This window comes from Oncorhynchus nerka, linkage group LG15, assembly GCF_034236695.1.
Source record: "Oncorhynchus nerka isolate Pitt River linkage group LG15, Oner_Uvic_2.0, whole genome shotgun sequence".
In the NCBI taxonomy this organism is placed as follows: domain Eukaryota; kingdom Metazoa; phylum Chordata; class Actinopteri; order Salmoniformes; family Salmonidae; genus Oncorhynchus; species Oncorhynchus nerka.
This window is the reverse complement of record NC_088410.1, coordinates 91,264,879-91,283,427: the sequence shown is the minus strand read 5'-3', so window position 1 is coordinate 91,283,427 and position 18,549 is coordinate 91,264,879. Positions and strand designations below refer to the sequence as shown.

Genomic DNA, 18,549 nt, shown 5'->3' with positions numbered 1-18,549 from the left:
CTGTTTTGCTATTACAGACTGGAATATGTTCCGGGATTCTTCCGAAGGCATTGAGGAGTACACCACATCAGTCATTGGCTTAATCAATAATTGTATCGAGGACATCCACCCCACAGTGACTGTACATACATACCCCAACCATCCGCACTGAGTTAACGGGTAGAGATTCCGCTTTCAAGGAGCGGGACTCTAACCCAGAAGCTTATAAGAAATCCCGTTCTGACTTCCAACGAACCATCAAACATGCGAAGCGTCAATACAGGACAAAGATCGAATCGTACTACACCGGCTCTGACGCTCGTCAGATGTGGCAGGGCTTGCACAGCCGAGAGCTTCCCAGTGACACGAGAATACCAGACGAGCTAAATAACTTCCACGCTCGCCTCGAGGCAAGTAACACTGAAACACGCATGAGAGCGTCAGATGTTCCGGACGACTGTGTGATCACACGCTTATCTGCTGCAGAGAGCAAGACCTATAAACAGGTTAACATTCACAAGGCCGCAGGGCCAGACGGATTACCAGGACGCGTACTCAGAGCATGCGCTGACCAACTGGCAAGTGTCTTCACTGACATTTTCAACCTCTCCCTGTCTGAGTCTGTAATACCAGCATAGTCCCTGTGCCCAAGAACACTAAGGTAACCTGCCTAAATGACTACTGACCCGTAGCACTCACGTCTATAGCCATGAAATGCTTTGAAAGGCTGGTCATGGCTCACATCAACACCATTATCCCAGAAATCCTAGACCCACTCCAATTTGCCAGCCCCAACAGAGCCTCAGATGATGCAATCTCTATTGCACTCCACACTGCCCTTTCACACCTGGACAAAAGGAACACTTATGTGAGAATGCTGTTCATTGACTAGAGCTCAGCGTTCAACACCACAGTGCCCTCAAAGCTCATGACTAAGCTAAGGACCCTGGGACTAAACACCTCACTCTGCAAGGATCGAGCACGCCCCTATTCTCATCGACGGGGCTGTAGCGGAGCAGGTTGAGAGCTTCAAGTTCCTTGGTGTCCACATCACCAACAAACTAACATGGTCCAAGCACACCAAGACGGTCATGAAGAGGTCACAACCAAACCTATTCCCCCTCAGGAGATGGAAAAGATTTAGCATGGGTCCTCAGATCCTCAAAAGGTTCTTCAGCTGCACCATCGAGAGCATCCAGACGGGTTGCATCACTGCCTTGTATGGCATTTGCTCGGCCTCACTACATAGGGTGGGGAGTACGGCCCAGTACATCACCGGGGCCAAGCTTCCTGCCATCCAGGACCTCTATAAGCAGGCGGTGTCAGAGGAAGGCCCTAAAAATTGTCTTGGACTCCAGCCAACCTAGTCATAGACTGTTCTCTCTGCTACTGCACGGCAAGCGGTATCGGAGCGCCAAGTCGATGTCCAAAAGGCTTCTTAACAGCTTCTAACCCCAAGCCATAAGGCTGCTGAACGGCTAATCAAATGGCTACCCAGACTATTTGTATTGCCCCCCCCCCTCCGCTGTTTATTATCTATGCATAGTCACTTTAATAACTCTACCTACATGTACATATTACCTCGACACCGGTACACATTGACTCTTTACCGGTACTCCCTGTAGAAGCCCCACTATTGTTATTTACTGCTGCTCTTTAATGATTTGTTATTCTTACCTCTTAATTTTCTTTTTTGGTATTTTCTTAAAACTGCATTGTTGGTTAAGGGCTTGTAAGTAAGCATTTAAGGTGTTGTATTTGGCGCATGTGACCAATACAACTTGATTTATCTGTAGCATTTCATTATTAGTTATTACTTTTAAATATTAGTCTAGTATACAAATTAAGAAACGTCGGATTGAAGAGGAATTCAGAAATAAATACAGATTCCGATTTTGACACAAAACCAAGTCATTCGTTTTCCCTCCACTTTCCTGAACAATTCATGTGGTTACTACAGGATTCCATGTGTGTTATTTCATAGTTCTGATGTATTCACTATTATTCTGTACAAAGTAGTAAAAATAAAGAAAAACCTTGGAATGAGTAGGTGTGTCCAACCGTTTCACTGGTACTGTATCTGTGACATGCGTGAAGATGAAATTGACGACCATTAGAAAACAAAAACACTTGCACACAACCTGTCCAAAGCCTAATGATCAGGTACATTTTAGTAAAGCAAGACAGTGTTTTATCTAAATCTGTGCAACCACTTATTGATAAGGGTAACTGCAGGCGGATATTATTTTTCTCTGTCTTTTAGGGTTGACTATACATAAGTGGTCACCTAGATTCACTTTAGCGAACGAAGGCATTAATATTTTTTTCACCGTTCCCTTTTTGCGAAATTCAGGCATCTTGGCTGGCCCATCCCTTCCCCCTAACTCTAGCGCTTGAACGGGTAGCCTATATTAGGGAATGGCCGATTAATTAGGGCTTATTATTTAGGGGCGATTTCAAGTTTTCATAACAATTGGAAAACGGTATTTTCTGACGCCAATTTTGCCGAATTTTTATTTTATTTTTTACACCTTTATTTCATCTTTATTTAACTAGGCAAGTCAGTTAAGAACACATTCTTATTTTCAATGGCGGCCTAGGAACGGTGAGTTAACATTTTCACCTTGTCAGCTCGGGGGATCCAATCTTACAGTTAACTAGTCCAACGCAATAACGACCCGCCTCTCTCTCGTTGCACTCCACAGGGAGACTGCCTGTTATGCAAATGCAGTAAGCCAAGGTAAGTTGCTAGCTAGCATTAATCTTATAAAAAACAATCATAATGACTAGTTAACTACACATGGTTGATGATATTACTAGATATTATCTAGCGTGTCCTGCGCTGCATATAATCTGACTGAACATACAAGCATACAAGTATCTAAGTATCTGACTGAGCAGTGGTAGGCAGAAGCAGGCGCGTAAACATTCATTCTAACAGCACTTTCGTGCGTTATGCCAGCAGCTCTTCGTTGTGCGTCAAGCATTGCGCTGTTTATGACTTCAAGTCTATCAACTCCTGAGATGAGGCTGGTGTAACCGAAGTGAAATGGCTGGCTACTTAGCGCATGCTAATAGTGTTTCAAACGTCACTCGCTCTGAGCCTGTGGTTGTTCCCCTTGTTCTGCATGGGTAACGCTGCTTCGAGGGTGGCTGTTGTCGTTTTGTTCCTGGTTCGAGCCCAGGGAAGAGCTAGGAGAGGGACGGAAGCTATACTGTTACACGGGCAATACTAAAGTGCCTATAAGAACATCCAATAGTCAAAGGTTAATGAAATACAAATGGTATATTATATAGGGAAGTAGTCCTATAATTCCAATAATAACTACAACCATTAAAACTTATTACCTGGGAATATCGAAGACTCATGTTAAAAGGAACCACCAGCTTTCATATGTTCTCATGTTCTGAGCAAGGAACTGAAACGTTAGCTTTCTTACATGGCACATATTGCACTTTTACTTTATTCTCCAACACTTTGATTTTGCATTATTTAAACAAAATTGAACATGTTTCATTATGTATTTGAGGCTAAATTGAACTTATTGATGTATTATATTAAGTTAAAATAAGTGTTCATTCAGTATTGTTGTAATTGTCATTATTACAAAAAAAAAAAAACGTTAAAAAAAAAAAAAAAAATCGGCCGATCAATTAATCGATATCGGCTTTTTTGGCCCTCCAATAATCGGTATCGGTGGTGAAAAGTCACAATCGGTCGACCTCTAGCCTATATATAGACTAACAGCAATATAGTTTGAAACTTATTTCAAGCAATTTTTTTCAACTATGGCCTATTTGAGGAGAGAAGCATCGATCCATCCTATTGCTTGCTGAATGGCTATAAAAATAGGCTGCAGCTTTGACAATGAACAGACAGGGCGGTTTGAATGACGAGAGTGACATGTAACCTAGCTCTGCGGTGACGTGATCACATTGGCTAAACTGATACCTTCCAAATGTAAAAACAGGCAGAGAGATGTGTATTAATTCATTCACACAACGAATGCATAGACCTGTCATTCACAGTGCACAGCCTGTCAGTGGCAGCTTCCCAGAAAACCATTTATATTGGTCAACGGCTTATGTGGCAAAAAAATTCAAATATCAAACCTGTTCTGAATAAATAATTGACGGATTGTGGCAGGACGATATTTCACAATTGGTGTGAAGGACTTCATAAACAAAGACGTGGCTTCTGTTTGTTTATTTCTTCCTAATTATTCGGTCAAAAAACAACAGACTTGGTGAGAAAAATAGACCTTTTTCAAGATGAAATCATTTCTTCTTATTAAAAGAGAGAGTCCAGACTGGCTACTTTAGGAAACTTTCTGAATGGACATAAAGGCCTATAGAGAGAATCAGAATGGACATATTAGGCCTATAGAGGGAATCAGAATGGACATATTAGGCCTATAGAGGGAATCAGAATGGACATATTAGGCCTATAGAGGGAATCAGAATGGACATATTAGGCCTATAGAGAGAATCAGAATGAATGGACATAAAGGCCTATAGAGAATCAGAATGGACATATAGGCCTGTAGAGAGAATCAGAATGGACATATTAGGCCTGTAGAGAATCAGAATGGACATAAAGGCCTATAGAGAATCAGAATGGACATAAAGGCCTGTAGAGAATCAGAATGGACATAAAGGCCTATAGAGAATCAGAATGGACATATAGGCCTATAGAGAGAATCAGTGTTCACACAGCACCAGCCCCTGTAAAAAGACCAGTCAATCAAAGCCACCAGTGTATGTCAGACACAAGAGCAAATATTCTTTCCTTAAAACCTATTAAAAAACCTAGGCCTACCTTAGGCTTTCTGAAAGTAGGCTACAAGATAATGAATTGACAAGGACAGTACGCAGAGAGACAGCTATGATATAGTATGAAGATGAAACTGACAATCATTCAAATAGAAACAAATACACGCAACATGTCCATAGCCTATTTATCAGCATAGATTAGTCTATACATAATTAACAGACTCCATATCATAACCATGCCTGGAGGGATAGCATTGTCCATTTGACACAACATTGGTGTATTATAGGGCTCAGAGCCAGAACCTTGTCGACTGCTGTTGAATAATTAAATGAATAAATCAGACGCACCCAACCTGTTTTAAAAGGCCGCTTTATTTATTTACTAGCAAGCAATGAACACGTGCACTGCATAAAAGAACGTCCACACATCAAAGACTGAAGTGCCATAGCCTATAGCACTTCCACACCCCCGCGCATCTAGCCAATTAGCTGCTGGAGCATCAAACGACCGTTGGAATGAGGAGACGTAGAATGCTTAATAAGAGACAGACTTCAAAATTCGCAAAACAATTGGTTATAATCGTTAGTAAGCAATTGCGATATTAGGTCAAGTTTATCTAGATGGAAAATAAAGTTAATAAAAATAATGGAAAAATGAATGTATGACTATTTAAACTGTTTAAACAGCACTCATCCATAACCGTCAGTTAAACAGTGATTCAGATACCGTCCCAGACCTAGCATATCATACACACTGTTGTTACCCAGACCTAGCATATCATACACACTGTTGTTACCCAGATCTAGCATATCATACACACTGTTGTTACCCAGATCTAGCATTTACTAGCACACTGTTATTACCCAGACCTAGCATATCATACACACTGTTGTTACCCAGACCTAGCATATCATACACACTGTTGTTACCCAGATCTAGCATATCATACACACTGTTGTTACCCAGACCTAGCATATCATACACACTGTTGTTACCCAGACCTAGCATATCATACACACTGTTGTTACCCAGATCTAGCATATCATACACACTGTTGTTACCCAGACCTAGCATATCATACACACTGTTGTTACCCAGACCTAGCATATCATACACACTGTTGTTACCCAGACATATCATACACACTGTTGTTACCCAGACCTAGCATATCATACACACTGTTGTTACCCAGACCTAGCATATCATACACATTGTTACAGACCTAGTTTTGTTACCCAGACCTAGCATATCATACACACTGTTGTTAATAAAAACAGAATGTAGATATCATAAACTGTTGTTACCCAGATCTAGCATATCATACACACCGTTGTTACCCAGACCTAGCATATCATACACACCGTTGTTACCCAGACCTAGCATATCATACACACCGTTGTTACCCAGACCTAGCATATCATACACACTGTTGTTACCCAGACCTAGCATATCATACACACCGTTGTTACCCAGATCTAGCATATCATACACACTGTTGTTACCCAGATCTAGCATATCATACACACCGTTGTTACCCAGACCTAGCATATCATACACACTGTTGTTACCCAGATCTAGCATATCATACACACTGTTGTTACCCAGACCTAGCATATCATACACACTGTTGTTACCCAGACCTAGCATATCATACACACTGTTGTTACCCAGATCTAGCATATCATACACACTGTTGTTACCCAGACCTAGCATATCATACACACCGTTGTTACCCAGACCTAGCATATCATACACACTGTTGTTACCCAGATCTAGCATATCATACACACCCAGACCTTATCATACACACCGTTACCCAGACCTAGCATATCATACACACTGTTGTTACCCAGATCTAGCATATCATACACACTGTTGTTACCCAGACCTAGCATATCATACACACTGTTGTTACCCAGATCTAGCATATCATACACACTGTTGTTACCCAGACCTAGCATATCATACACACTGTTGTTACCCAGACCTAGCATATCATACACACTGTTGTTACCCAGATCTAGCATATCATACACACTGTTGTTACCCAGACCTAGCATATCATACACACTGTTGTTACCCAGACCTAGCATATCATACACACTGTTGTTACCCAGATCTAGCATATCATACACACTGTTGTTACCCAGACCTAGCATATCATACACACTGTTGTTACCCAGACCTAGCATATCATACACACTGTTGTTACCCAGACCTAGCATATCATACACACTGTTGTTACCCAGACCTAGCATATCATACACACTGTTGTTACCCAGACCTAGCATATCATACACACTGTTGTTACCCAGACCTAGCATATCATACACACTGTTGTTACCCAGACCTAGCATATCATATCAGACCTAGCATATCACTGTTGTTACCCAGATCTAGCATATCATACACACCGTTGTTACCCAGACCTAGCATATCATACACACTGTTGTTACCCAGATCTAGCATATCATACACACTGTTGTTACCCAGACCTAGCATATCATACACACTGTTGTTACCCAGACCTAGCATATCATACACACTGTTGTTACCCAGACCTAGCATATCATACACACTGTTGTTACCCAGATCTAGCATATCATACACACTGTTGTTACCCAGACCTAGCATATCATACACACCGTTGTTACCCAGATCTAGCATATCATACACACTGTTGTTACCCAGACCTAGCATATCATACACACTGTTGTTACCCAGACCTAGCATATCATACACACTGTTGTTACCCAGACCTAGCATATCATACACACTGTTGTTACCCAGACCTAGCATATCATACACACTGTTGTTACCCAGACCTAGCATATCATACACACTGTTGTTACCCAGACCTAGCATATCATACACACTGTTGTTACCCAGACCTAGCATATCATACACACTGTTGTTACCCAGACCTAGCATATCATACACACTGTTGTTACCCAGATCTAGCATATCATACACACTGTTGTTACCCAGATCTAGCATATCATACATGTTGTTACCCAGATCTAGCATATCATACACACTGTTGTTACCCAGACCTAGCATATCATACACACTGTTGTTACCCAGATCTAGCATATCATACACACTGTTGTTACCCAGACCTAGCATATCATACACACTGTTGTTACCCAGACCTAGCATATCATACACACTGTTGTTACCCAGACCTAGCATATCATACACACTGTTGTTACCCAGACCTAGCATATCATACACACTGTTGTTACCCAGACCTAGCATATCATACACACTGTTGTTACCCAGATCTAGCATATCATACACACTGTTGTTACCCAGATCTAGCATATCATACACACTGTTGTTACCCAGATCTAGCATATCATACACACTGTTGTTACCCAGATCTAGCATATCATACACACTGTTGTTACCCAGATCTAGATATCATAGCATATCAGATCTACATATCATACACACCGTTGTTACCCAGATCTAGCATATCATACACACCGTTGTTACCCAGACCTAGCATATCATACACACTGTTGTTACCCAGATCTAGCATATCATACACACCGTTGTTACCCAGACCTAGCATATCATACACACTGTTGTTACCCAGATCTAGCATATCATACACACTGTTGTTACCCAGATCTAGCATATCATACACACCGTTGTTACCCAGATCTAGCATATCATACACACCGTTGTTACCCAGATCTAGCATATCATACACACTGTTGTTACCCAGACCTAGCATATCATACACACTGTTGTTACCCAGATCTAGCATATCATACACACTGTTGTTACCCAGACCTAGCATATCATACACACTGTTGTTACCCAGATCTAGCATATCATACACACTGTTGTTACCCAGACCTAGCATATCATACACACTGTTGTTACCCAGATCTAGCATATCATACACACTGTTGTTACCCAGACCTAGCATATCATACACACCGTTGTTACCCAGACCTAGCATATCATACACACTGTTGTTACCCAGACCTAGCATATCATACACACCGTTGTTACCCAGACCTAGCATATCATACACACTGTTGTTACCCAGACCTAGCATATCATACACACTGTTGTTACCCAGACCTAGCATATCATACACACCGTTGTTACCCAGACCTAGCATATCATACACACTGTTGTTACCCAGACCTAGCATATCATACACACCGTTGTTACCCAGACCTAGCATATCATACACACCGTTGTTACCCAGACCTAGCATATCATACACACCGTTGTTACCCAGACCTAGCATATCATACACACCGTTGTTACCCAGACCTAGCATATCATACACACTGTTGTTACCCAAACACAGACACACTGCTCGCTCACACATACTGGTCTCACCCAAACACACTGCTCACTCACACACACTGTTGTTATCCAAACACACTGCTCACTCACACACACTGTTGTTATCCAAACACACTGCTCACTCACACATACTGGTCTCACCCAAACACACTGCTCACTCACACACATTGTTGTTAACCAAACACACTGCTCACTCACACACACACATACTGGTCTCACCCAAACACACTGCTCACTCACACACACTGTTGTTATGCAAACACACTGCTCACTCACACACACACACACACACACACACACATACTGGTCTCACCCAAACACACTGCTCACTCACACACACACACACTGGTCTCACCTAAACACACTGCTCACTCACACACACTGTTGTTATCCAAACACACTGCTCACTCACACACACTGTTGTTAACCAAACACACTGCTCACGCACACACACACACACACACATACTGGTCTCACCCAAACACACTGCTCACTCACACACACTGTTGTTATACACACACACACACACAGGTCTCACCCAAACACACTGCTCACTCACACACACTGTTGTTAACCAAACACACTGCTCACTCACACACACTGTTGTTACCCAAACACACTGCTCACTCACACATACTGGTCTCACCCAAACACACTGCTCACTCACACATACCGTTGTTACCCAAACACACTGCTCACTCACACATACTGGTCTCACCCAAACACACTGCTCACTCACACATACTGGTCTCACCCAAACACACTGCTCACTCACACATACTGGTCTCACCCAAACACACTGCTCACTCACACACACTGGTCTCACCCAAACACACTGCTCACTCACACAAACACACTGCTCACTCATACACACTGGTCTCACCCAGAGGCAGGCGGCTTGTTGATGCTGATGCTTGTCCTCCAGCCTCATCATTACTATGAAATATTACATCTACCGTATTATCCCTGAATAAGTAACCAACCATTCACACCACTTCAATTAAGAGGCTTAAAGACACACCAGTGAATTATTTAACCATTAACCCCACCTTTGTGGTAACAGCATAGCCCCAGTTCATTAAGTGGAAAAACTGGAATTCATTTTATATACGTTAGGCAACATTGGGGTTCATTAAAGAGGCTGTTGAAATATTGAAGGTGGAAACGGTGTGTAACCAGTCCAAACCAAGATAGAGAGAGAGAGAGAGAGATGGGAAACCAGTCCAAACCAAGATAGAGAGAGAGAGAGAGAGAGATGGGAAACCAGTCCAAACCAAGCTAGAGGGAGAGAGAGATGGGAAACCAGTCCAAACAAAGCTAGAGAGAGAGATGGGAAACCAGTCCAAACCAAGATAGAGAGGGAAGGGAGAGATGGGAAACCAGTCCAAACCAAGTTAGAGAGAGAGATGGGAAACCAGTCCAAACAAAGCTGGGAAACCAGTCCAAACAAAGCTAGAGAGAGAGAGATGGGAAACCAGTCCAAACCAAGTTAGAGAGAGAGATGGGAAACCAGTCCAAACCAAGCCGGAAGGAGAGAGAGATGGGAAACCAGTCCAAACCAAGCTAGAGAGAGGGAGAGATGGGAAACCAGTCCAAACCAAGCTAGAGAGGGGGAGGGATAGAAAACCAGTCCAACCAGAGGGAGAGAGGGAGGGATGGGAAACCAGTCCAAACCAGAGGGAGAGAGGGAGGGATGGGAAACCAGTCCAAACCAGAGGGAGAGAGGGAGGGATGGGAAACCAGTCCAAACCAGGCGGAGAGAGAGATGGGAAATCAGTCCAAGCCAAGCCAGAGGGAGGGAGTGAGGGAGAGATGGGAAACCAGTCCAAGCCAAGCCAGTGGGAGGGAGAGATGGGAAACCAGTCCAAGCCAGTGGGAGAGAGAGATGGGAAACCAGTCCAAACCAAGCTAGAGGGAGGGAGAGATGGGAAACCAGTCCAAGCCAGTGGGAGAGAGAGATGGGAAACCAGTCCACACCAAGCTAGAGGGAGGGGCAACCAGTCCAAACCAAGCTAGAGGGAGGGGCAACCAGTCCAAACCAAGCTAGAGGGAGGGGCAACCAGTCCACACCAAGCTAGAGGGAGGGGCAACTAGTCCACACCACGCTAGAGGGAGGGAGGGGCAACCAGTCCACACCAATCTAGAGGGAGGAGAGATGGGATGTCCCTGTGTGTGGTAATATCACAGTACCAAAACACCATGATACTCACGATAAACATTTTAGAATACCGTAGTACTGTTTCATATGATACTACCAACTTTTTCAGCCCTACCAACCCAAAGAACCTGCTGGCGCCTGTTTATAAAGTCAGTTTTGTTTATAAATTCAGTTGAATTGAAACAACAGCCTCCAGTCTCTTGTATGTTCAGCTCTAATCATATCCACTTCACTTTCATGTGCATATCACATGTGGCAGCTGTGATCAGACATCCTCAACCAGCCCTCACGCCTGCTTCTCTCCATCTACTCTTCACACTAGTCTATTTCGCCTTCATTTTATTTTGGGATATATCATTTAGCAGTGAAGGCAAGCAGGGACCCAGACAAGTCTTCTGTTAGATTTGTACATTGGTTACATAAGAGCAGAGCAAAAAGCGAGCATTGTTGATACATTGTATAATTTCATCGCCTGTTATAATTAAGAGCACATATCAGACGGAGTAGACTGTGCAAGTTCACTGTCATACTGCCTCAGTGTCAAGACTGAAAATGGAGCACAGGCATGCCTGCAGTTTTACAGCAAAGACAACTGATTGTTTCTAGTCTAAACAGTTATAGAAATGTGACCCATGTTTCCAGAGGTATGGATAAAATGCTATTGTATTAGTTTTCTGTAGCTTAGCCAGCCCGTGCCATAACCCCACCGCCATCATAAGGCACTCTATTCACAATGTTGACATCAACAAACCGCTCACCCACATGACGTTGGAGGCGGCTTACTAACAATTCTCCAGCAACAGCTCTGGGGGACATTTCCGTTCCCGTGACATTTCCGTGGACATTCCCGCAGTCAGCATGCCAATTGCACGCTCCCTCAAAACTTGAGACATCTGTGGCATTGTGTTGTGTGACAAAACTGCACATTTTAGAGTGGCCTTTTATTGTCCCCAGCACAACGTTCACCTATGTAATGATTCGAGGTCGGCCGATTATAATTTTTCATTGCCGATACCGATTATTGGAGGACCCCGAAAAAGCAGAGAACGATATATATATATATATATATATATATACAGTGCCTTGCGAAAGTATTCGGCCCCCTTGAACTTTGCGACCTTTTGCCACATTTCAGGCTTCAAACAAAGATATAAAACTGTATTTTTTTGTGAAGAATCAACAACAAGTGGGACACAATCATGAAGTGGAACGACATTTATTGGATATTTCAAACTTTTTTAACAAATCAAAAACTGAAAAATTGGGCGTGCAAAATTATTCATTTTATATATATATATTTAAATGCCCATTTATTTTATATATAGTTGTAATAATGACAATTACAACAACATTGAATTAACTTCTATTTTAACTTAAAATAATACATAAATAAAAACTATTTAGTCTCAAATAAATAATGAAACATGTTCAATTTGGTTTAAATAATGCAAAAACACATTGTTGGAGAATAAAGTAAAAGTGCAATATGTGCCATGAAAAAAGCTAACGTTTAAGTTCCTTGCTCAGAACATGAGAACATATGAAAGCTGGTGGTTCCTTTTAACATGAGTCTTCAATATTCCCAGTTAAGAAGTTTTAGGTTGTGGTTATTATAGGAAATATAGGACTATTTCTCTACAACATTTGTATTTCATATACCTTTGACTATTAGATGTTCTTATAGGCAAAATAGTATTGCCAGCCTAATCTCGGGGGTTGATAGGCTTGAAGACAAAAACAGTGCAATGCTTGAAGCACAGCGAAGAGCTGCTGGCAAATGCAGGAAAGTGCTGTTTGAATGAATGCTTACGAGCCTGCTGCTGCCTACCACCACTCAGTCAGACTGCGCTATCAAATCATAGACTTAATTATAATATTATAAACACACAGAAATATGAGCCTTAGGTCATTAATATGGTCAAATCCGGAAACTGTAATCTCAAAAACAAGACGTTTATTCTTTCAGTGAAATACGGAACCGTTCCATATTTTATCTAACGGGTGGCATCCAGAAATATAAATATTCCTGTTACATTGCACAACCTTCATTGTGTGTGTCATTATGTAAAATATTGGTAAAATAATTACGGTCTTTGTTCGGAATAAATGATCTTCACACAGTTCGCAACGAGCCAGGTGGCCCAAACTGCTGCATATACCCCGACTCGGCTTGCACAGAACGCAAGAGAAGTGACAATTTCCCTAGTTAAAATAAATTCATGTTAGCAGGCAATATTAACTAAATATGCAGGTTTAAAAATATAAACTTGTGTATTGATTTTAAGAAAGGCATTGATGTTTATGGTTAGGTACACATTGGTGCACCGACAGTTCTTTTTTCGCGAATGCATTTGTTAAATCATCAGGTTTGGCGAAGTAGGCTGTGATTTGATGATAAATTAACAGGCATTATATGCAACGCAGGACAAGCTAGATAAACGAGTAATATCATCAACCATGTGTAGTTAACTAGTGATTATGTTAAGATTGTTTTTTTATCAAATATGTTTAATGCTAGCTAGCAACTTACCTTGGCTCCTTGCTGCACTCGTGTATCAGGTAGTCAGCCTGTCTTCTCGTGGAGTGCAATGTAATCGGCCATAATCGGCGTCCAAAAATGCAGATTACCGATTGTTATGAAAACTTGAAATCGGCCTTAATGAGACACGGGACCAACACTTTACATGTTGCATTAATATATTTTGTTCAGTGTATATCAAAAGTCTATTTCTTTCTGGTGCTCCTTAAATTGTGTTTAGGGAGACAGTGTGTCTTAACTGAAGAGTTTCATGCAGTATTTTCCCCCTGACACAATGACATGCAGATCAAAATGTTGGTATCGTGACAAGCCTAGTGTGTGTGTGTGTGTCAGGGTGGGGTTATGAATTATATCAAATCCTGAACAGGACTGACAAGGGGAAATACTTGTTTGAAATGGAAAGACAAGTTGTTAACACAAGAGTCATAAACAAGAGAGAAAGCACTCAACGTTAACAACAGTTACCTCAGACAGGCTCCCGTCGACCACCAGACAATACACTGAGGCCGGGATTCGTCTGCATCGCACGTTTGAAAAGAAAATGTTCCCGCGCTCGCAGGGGTGACATTCACCGTAAATGCTGCATATGTCAGCCCAATAGGAAACAACCTTTAAATGGCACATTGTCCAAGTCTCCGATAGCACTGAATCCCAGACAGAATCTAAACCAGGGATTTCAGATCCTCCTCTCTCTGTCACAACTGTCAGGGTAGACAGATTCAACTACAACAATAAATCATTTAAAAGATGTTATGTGCTGCTGCCTGTGGCTTGGCAAGACACTCCCAATAATGTCATATAGACATTCCAATTAGACACATGGGACCACAGCCCAAATAACTAGAATTCTATTCCTATGCCCTAGTTCTATTCAGAACCCAACCCACAGACATTCTAACACCACACACAGGCATCATGCTTCTAGAATATTCTGAACATTCTGATTCTATAGACAAAAGACATGCCTTTAGAATGTTTACTATGTGTTTTCCTTTTCCCATCAGAAGCTGTTCCACTGCCCACCAACCAATCAGCAACTAGCTAGGCCATACAGTCACAGCCTCACCATACTCAGAAGAACCCAACATCTGATCTGTGAGACCACTGTCAGGTTTTCCTGTCAGCTTAATGTCAGCTGTGATTGGCTAGCTGAGAGGGGCCAGGGGTCAAGTACAGCAGCACTATGTTGAACTTCAGGGACAATGACATGGGATGTTTCTCAACTCATCTCCACTCGATTCCTTGCATGCCATCTCCTTGCATCCTTCTTAACCGTATTGGAGGATAAGTCCAAGGTCCCTTCCCTCGGACCTTCTCCAATAGTATATGTTTTGAAAAAGGAGGCGAAGTGAGAGGGTGCGAGGCATCAGGGAAATATAAAGAGAGAAAGAGCCAAGGTCATTGTCCACAGGGTTCCATCATCATACATAACCACACTAGCTGGTGGTAATATTCCTCTACTGGCTCCAGGTCTAACGCTGTAGGGGGGAGGTGGTATTTTTATCACGCACTTCCTTGGCAACCACTAAACAGATAATTCTATTGCTATTCATCATCTTCACACCCACATATATCACATAGAGGAACACTGCTCCATCGGTCTACACATCTTTCATCACTTCTCTTTATGATTGAGAAAAGATAACTCTGGAGTCGAGTACAATAAGGCAGGAGAAGGTGCGCGCGTGTGAGTCCATGTGTGTCGCCTGCGCGGGCCAGTCTGGGCGCCTGGTATTGACGAGGGTTAAATCAATGTGAGCCTTGGCTTTCAGAAATGTTCCAGCCCACACACACCTTAAGTTGTACAGCAGCAGGAGAAACACTGCCTGCATTCTGTTTATCAGTCTAACACAAACCAGAAATAGAATCCAAAACATTCTGACGTCGTCATGCACACGGCAAACAGGTCCTGTCAATGACACATCTCAGTATCCTGTCTCTCCCTTCAATGTTTGCTGCTGTGCTGTTGTCTCCCCCCCCCCCCCCAACCCAAAGTTGAAGTCTGCTATATTCCGTCCCACCTCCGCTACATTCTCTCCCTCCAACACGGTCGTTATGGATGGGCCCCCCAAAAAATATCCTGAATTAAAATATTGATTGTAATGAAAATATGTAATGAAAATATTGAAATAATGATTGTACTGTTATACAACACATAGAATAAAAAATTAGATTTAAAGATGTCTTTAGTGCATCAATGGTCTAGCCTATACCATGATGGCAAAAAAAACATTTGAGTGCGCTGAACCTGGTGCTAGATGGAGTAGGCAGCTGGAGGTTGAACATTTGAAGGAGTAGGCAGCTGGAGGTTGAACGTTTGGAGTAGGCAGCTGGAGGTTGAACGTTTGAAGGGGTAGGCAGCTGGAGGTTGAACGTTTGAAGGGGTAGGCAGCTGGAGGTTGAACGTTTGAAGGGGTAGGCAGCTGGAGGTTGAACGTTTGAAGGGGTAGGCAGCTGGAGGTTGAACGTTTGAAGGAGTAGGCAGCTGGAGGTTGAACGTTTGAAGGAGTAGGCAGCTGGAGGTTGAACGTTTGAAGGAGTAGGCAGCTGGAGGTTGAACGTTTGAAGGAGTAGGCAGCTGGAGGTTGAACGTTTGAAGGAGTAGGCAGCTGGAGGTTGAACGTTTGAAGGAGTAGGCAGCTGGAGGTTGAACGTTTGAAGGGGTAGGCAGCTGGAGGTTGAACGTTTGAAGGAGTAGGCAGCTGAAGGTTGAACGTTTGAAGGAGTAGGCAGCTGGAGGTTGAACGTTTGAAGGGGTAGGCAGCTGGAGGTTGAACGTTTGAAGGGGTAGGCAGCTGGAGGTTGAACGTTTGAAGGAGTAGGCAGCTGGAGGTTGAACGTTTGAAGGAGTAGGCAGCTGGAGGTTGAACGTTTGAAGGAGTAGGCAGCTGGAGGTTGAACGTTTGAAGGAGTAGGCAGCTGGAGGTTGAACGTTTGGAGTAGGCAGCTGGAGGTTGAACGTTTGAAGGGGTAGGCAGCTGGAGGTTGAACGTTTGAAGGGGTAGGCAGCTGGAGGTTGAACGTTTGAAGGGGTAGGCAGCTGGAGGTTGAACGTTTGAAGGGGTAGGAAGCTGGAGGTTGAACGTTTGAAGGGGTAGGAAGCTGGAGGTTGAACGTTTGAAGGGGTAGGCAGCTGGAGGTTGAACGTTTGAAGGAGTAGGCAGCTGGAGGTTGAACGTTTGAAGGAGTAGGCAGCTGGAGGTTGAACGTTTGAAGGAGTAGGCAGCTGGAGGTTGAACGTTTGAAGGTAGGCAGCTGGAGGTTGAGCTGGAGGTTGAACGTTTGAAGGGGTAGGCAGCTGGAGGTTGAACGTTTGAAGGGGTAGGCAGCTGGAGGTTGAACGTTTGAAGGGGTAGGCAGCTGGAGGTTGAACGCTTGAAGGGTAGGCAGCTGGAGGTTGAACGTTTGAAGGGGTAGGCAGCTGGAGGTTGAACGTTTGAAGGAGTAGGCAGCTGGAGGTTGAACGTTTGAAGGAGTAGGCAGCTGGAGGTTGAACGTTTGAAGGAGTAGGCAGCTGGAGGTTGAACGCTGAAGGTTGAAGGAGTAGGCAGCTGGAGGTTGAACGTTTGAAGGAGTAGGCAGCTGGAGGTTGAACGTTTGAAGGAGTAGGCAGCTGGAGGTTGAACGTTTGAAGGAGTAGGCAGCTGGAGGTTGAACGTTTGAAGGGTAGGCAGCTGGAGGTTGAACGTTTGAAGGGGTAGGCAGCTGGAGGTTGAACGTGAAGAGGCAGCTGGAGGTGAACGTTTGAAGGAGTAGGCAGCTGAAGGTTGAACGTTTGAAGCTGGAGGTTGAACGTTTGAAGGAGTAGGCAGCTGGAGGTTGAACGAAGGAGTAGGCAGCTGAAGGTTGAACGTTTGAAGGAGTAGGCAGCTGGAGGTTGAACGTTTGAAGGGTAGGCAGCTGGAGGTTGAACGTTTGAAGGAGTAGGCAGCTGGAGGTTGAACGTTTGAAGGAGTAGGCAGCTGGAGGTTGAACGTTTGAAGGGGTACGGGACTATAAAATGTTTGGGAACCACTGGTCTATCCTATACTTCAAAATTCTAGTAAATCGACTTTGCGTTTGGACTGTATGATGCATTCTGGATGGACTTCAAACGTTTTATCCATGAGTCTTGGAGAGAACGTATAGGCCTAGGTGATGCCATTGGATCATTGATTGTGCAGCGCAGCTTACCGTTAGCCTACAATTATAGTGAATTTGTACTTGAATAGCCTAGAAAGTAATAGTTTTGTTTTATTCCATAATTAAATAGACTGACACATTATCTTTAGCTACAGAATCTAACCGCCGTGCGTTTCTATCGCTCTCCTTCATTCCTCGAGTGTGACAGACACACACACTGTCAGAGAGAGAGCGAGAGAGGACCCGTCAACAATTGAATGAAATATGTTGCGTTGTGAAAACATGTTACTATCCAATGTTTGCATGACAATAATCGGGAAACAAAACGGCATAACTGCCACAGCCGCACGCCAATCCTCACACCTGTCGGAGTGATGGAGGGTAAAACAGACCCACCGGAACACCTGCCTCTGTTGATGCTTACCCAACATGGCGCTACGCAGGTCTAATCAGAAAGGAGAGAGCGTGCCAGATAATCATACAAATGTCATTGCCATTTCCCATCTCCATTGGTGAGCAACAGTCACACGTTTTTGCATTTTTACCCCCACACACACACACACACCTCCTTCATTTACTGTTTCTGTCTAACCGTGACCTGATTCAAACATCAGAGCCAGAGCAACAAGACCTCCCCTGAGCACC

At 43.3% G+C, this 18,549-nt stretch overlaps 1 protein-coding gene across 3 annotated transcripts in view; it reads right to left on the bottom strand.

The window, feature by feature from the left end:
• Window positions 1-18,549, bottom strand: part of LOC115116127 (SRSF protein kinase 1-like) — a 67,859-nt gene that overhangs the window by 28,446 nt on the left and 20,864 nt on the right. The window lies entirely within an intron of this gene.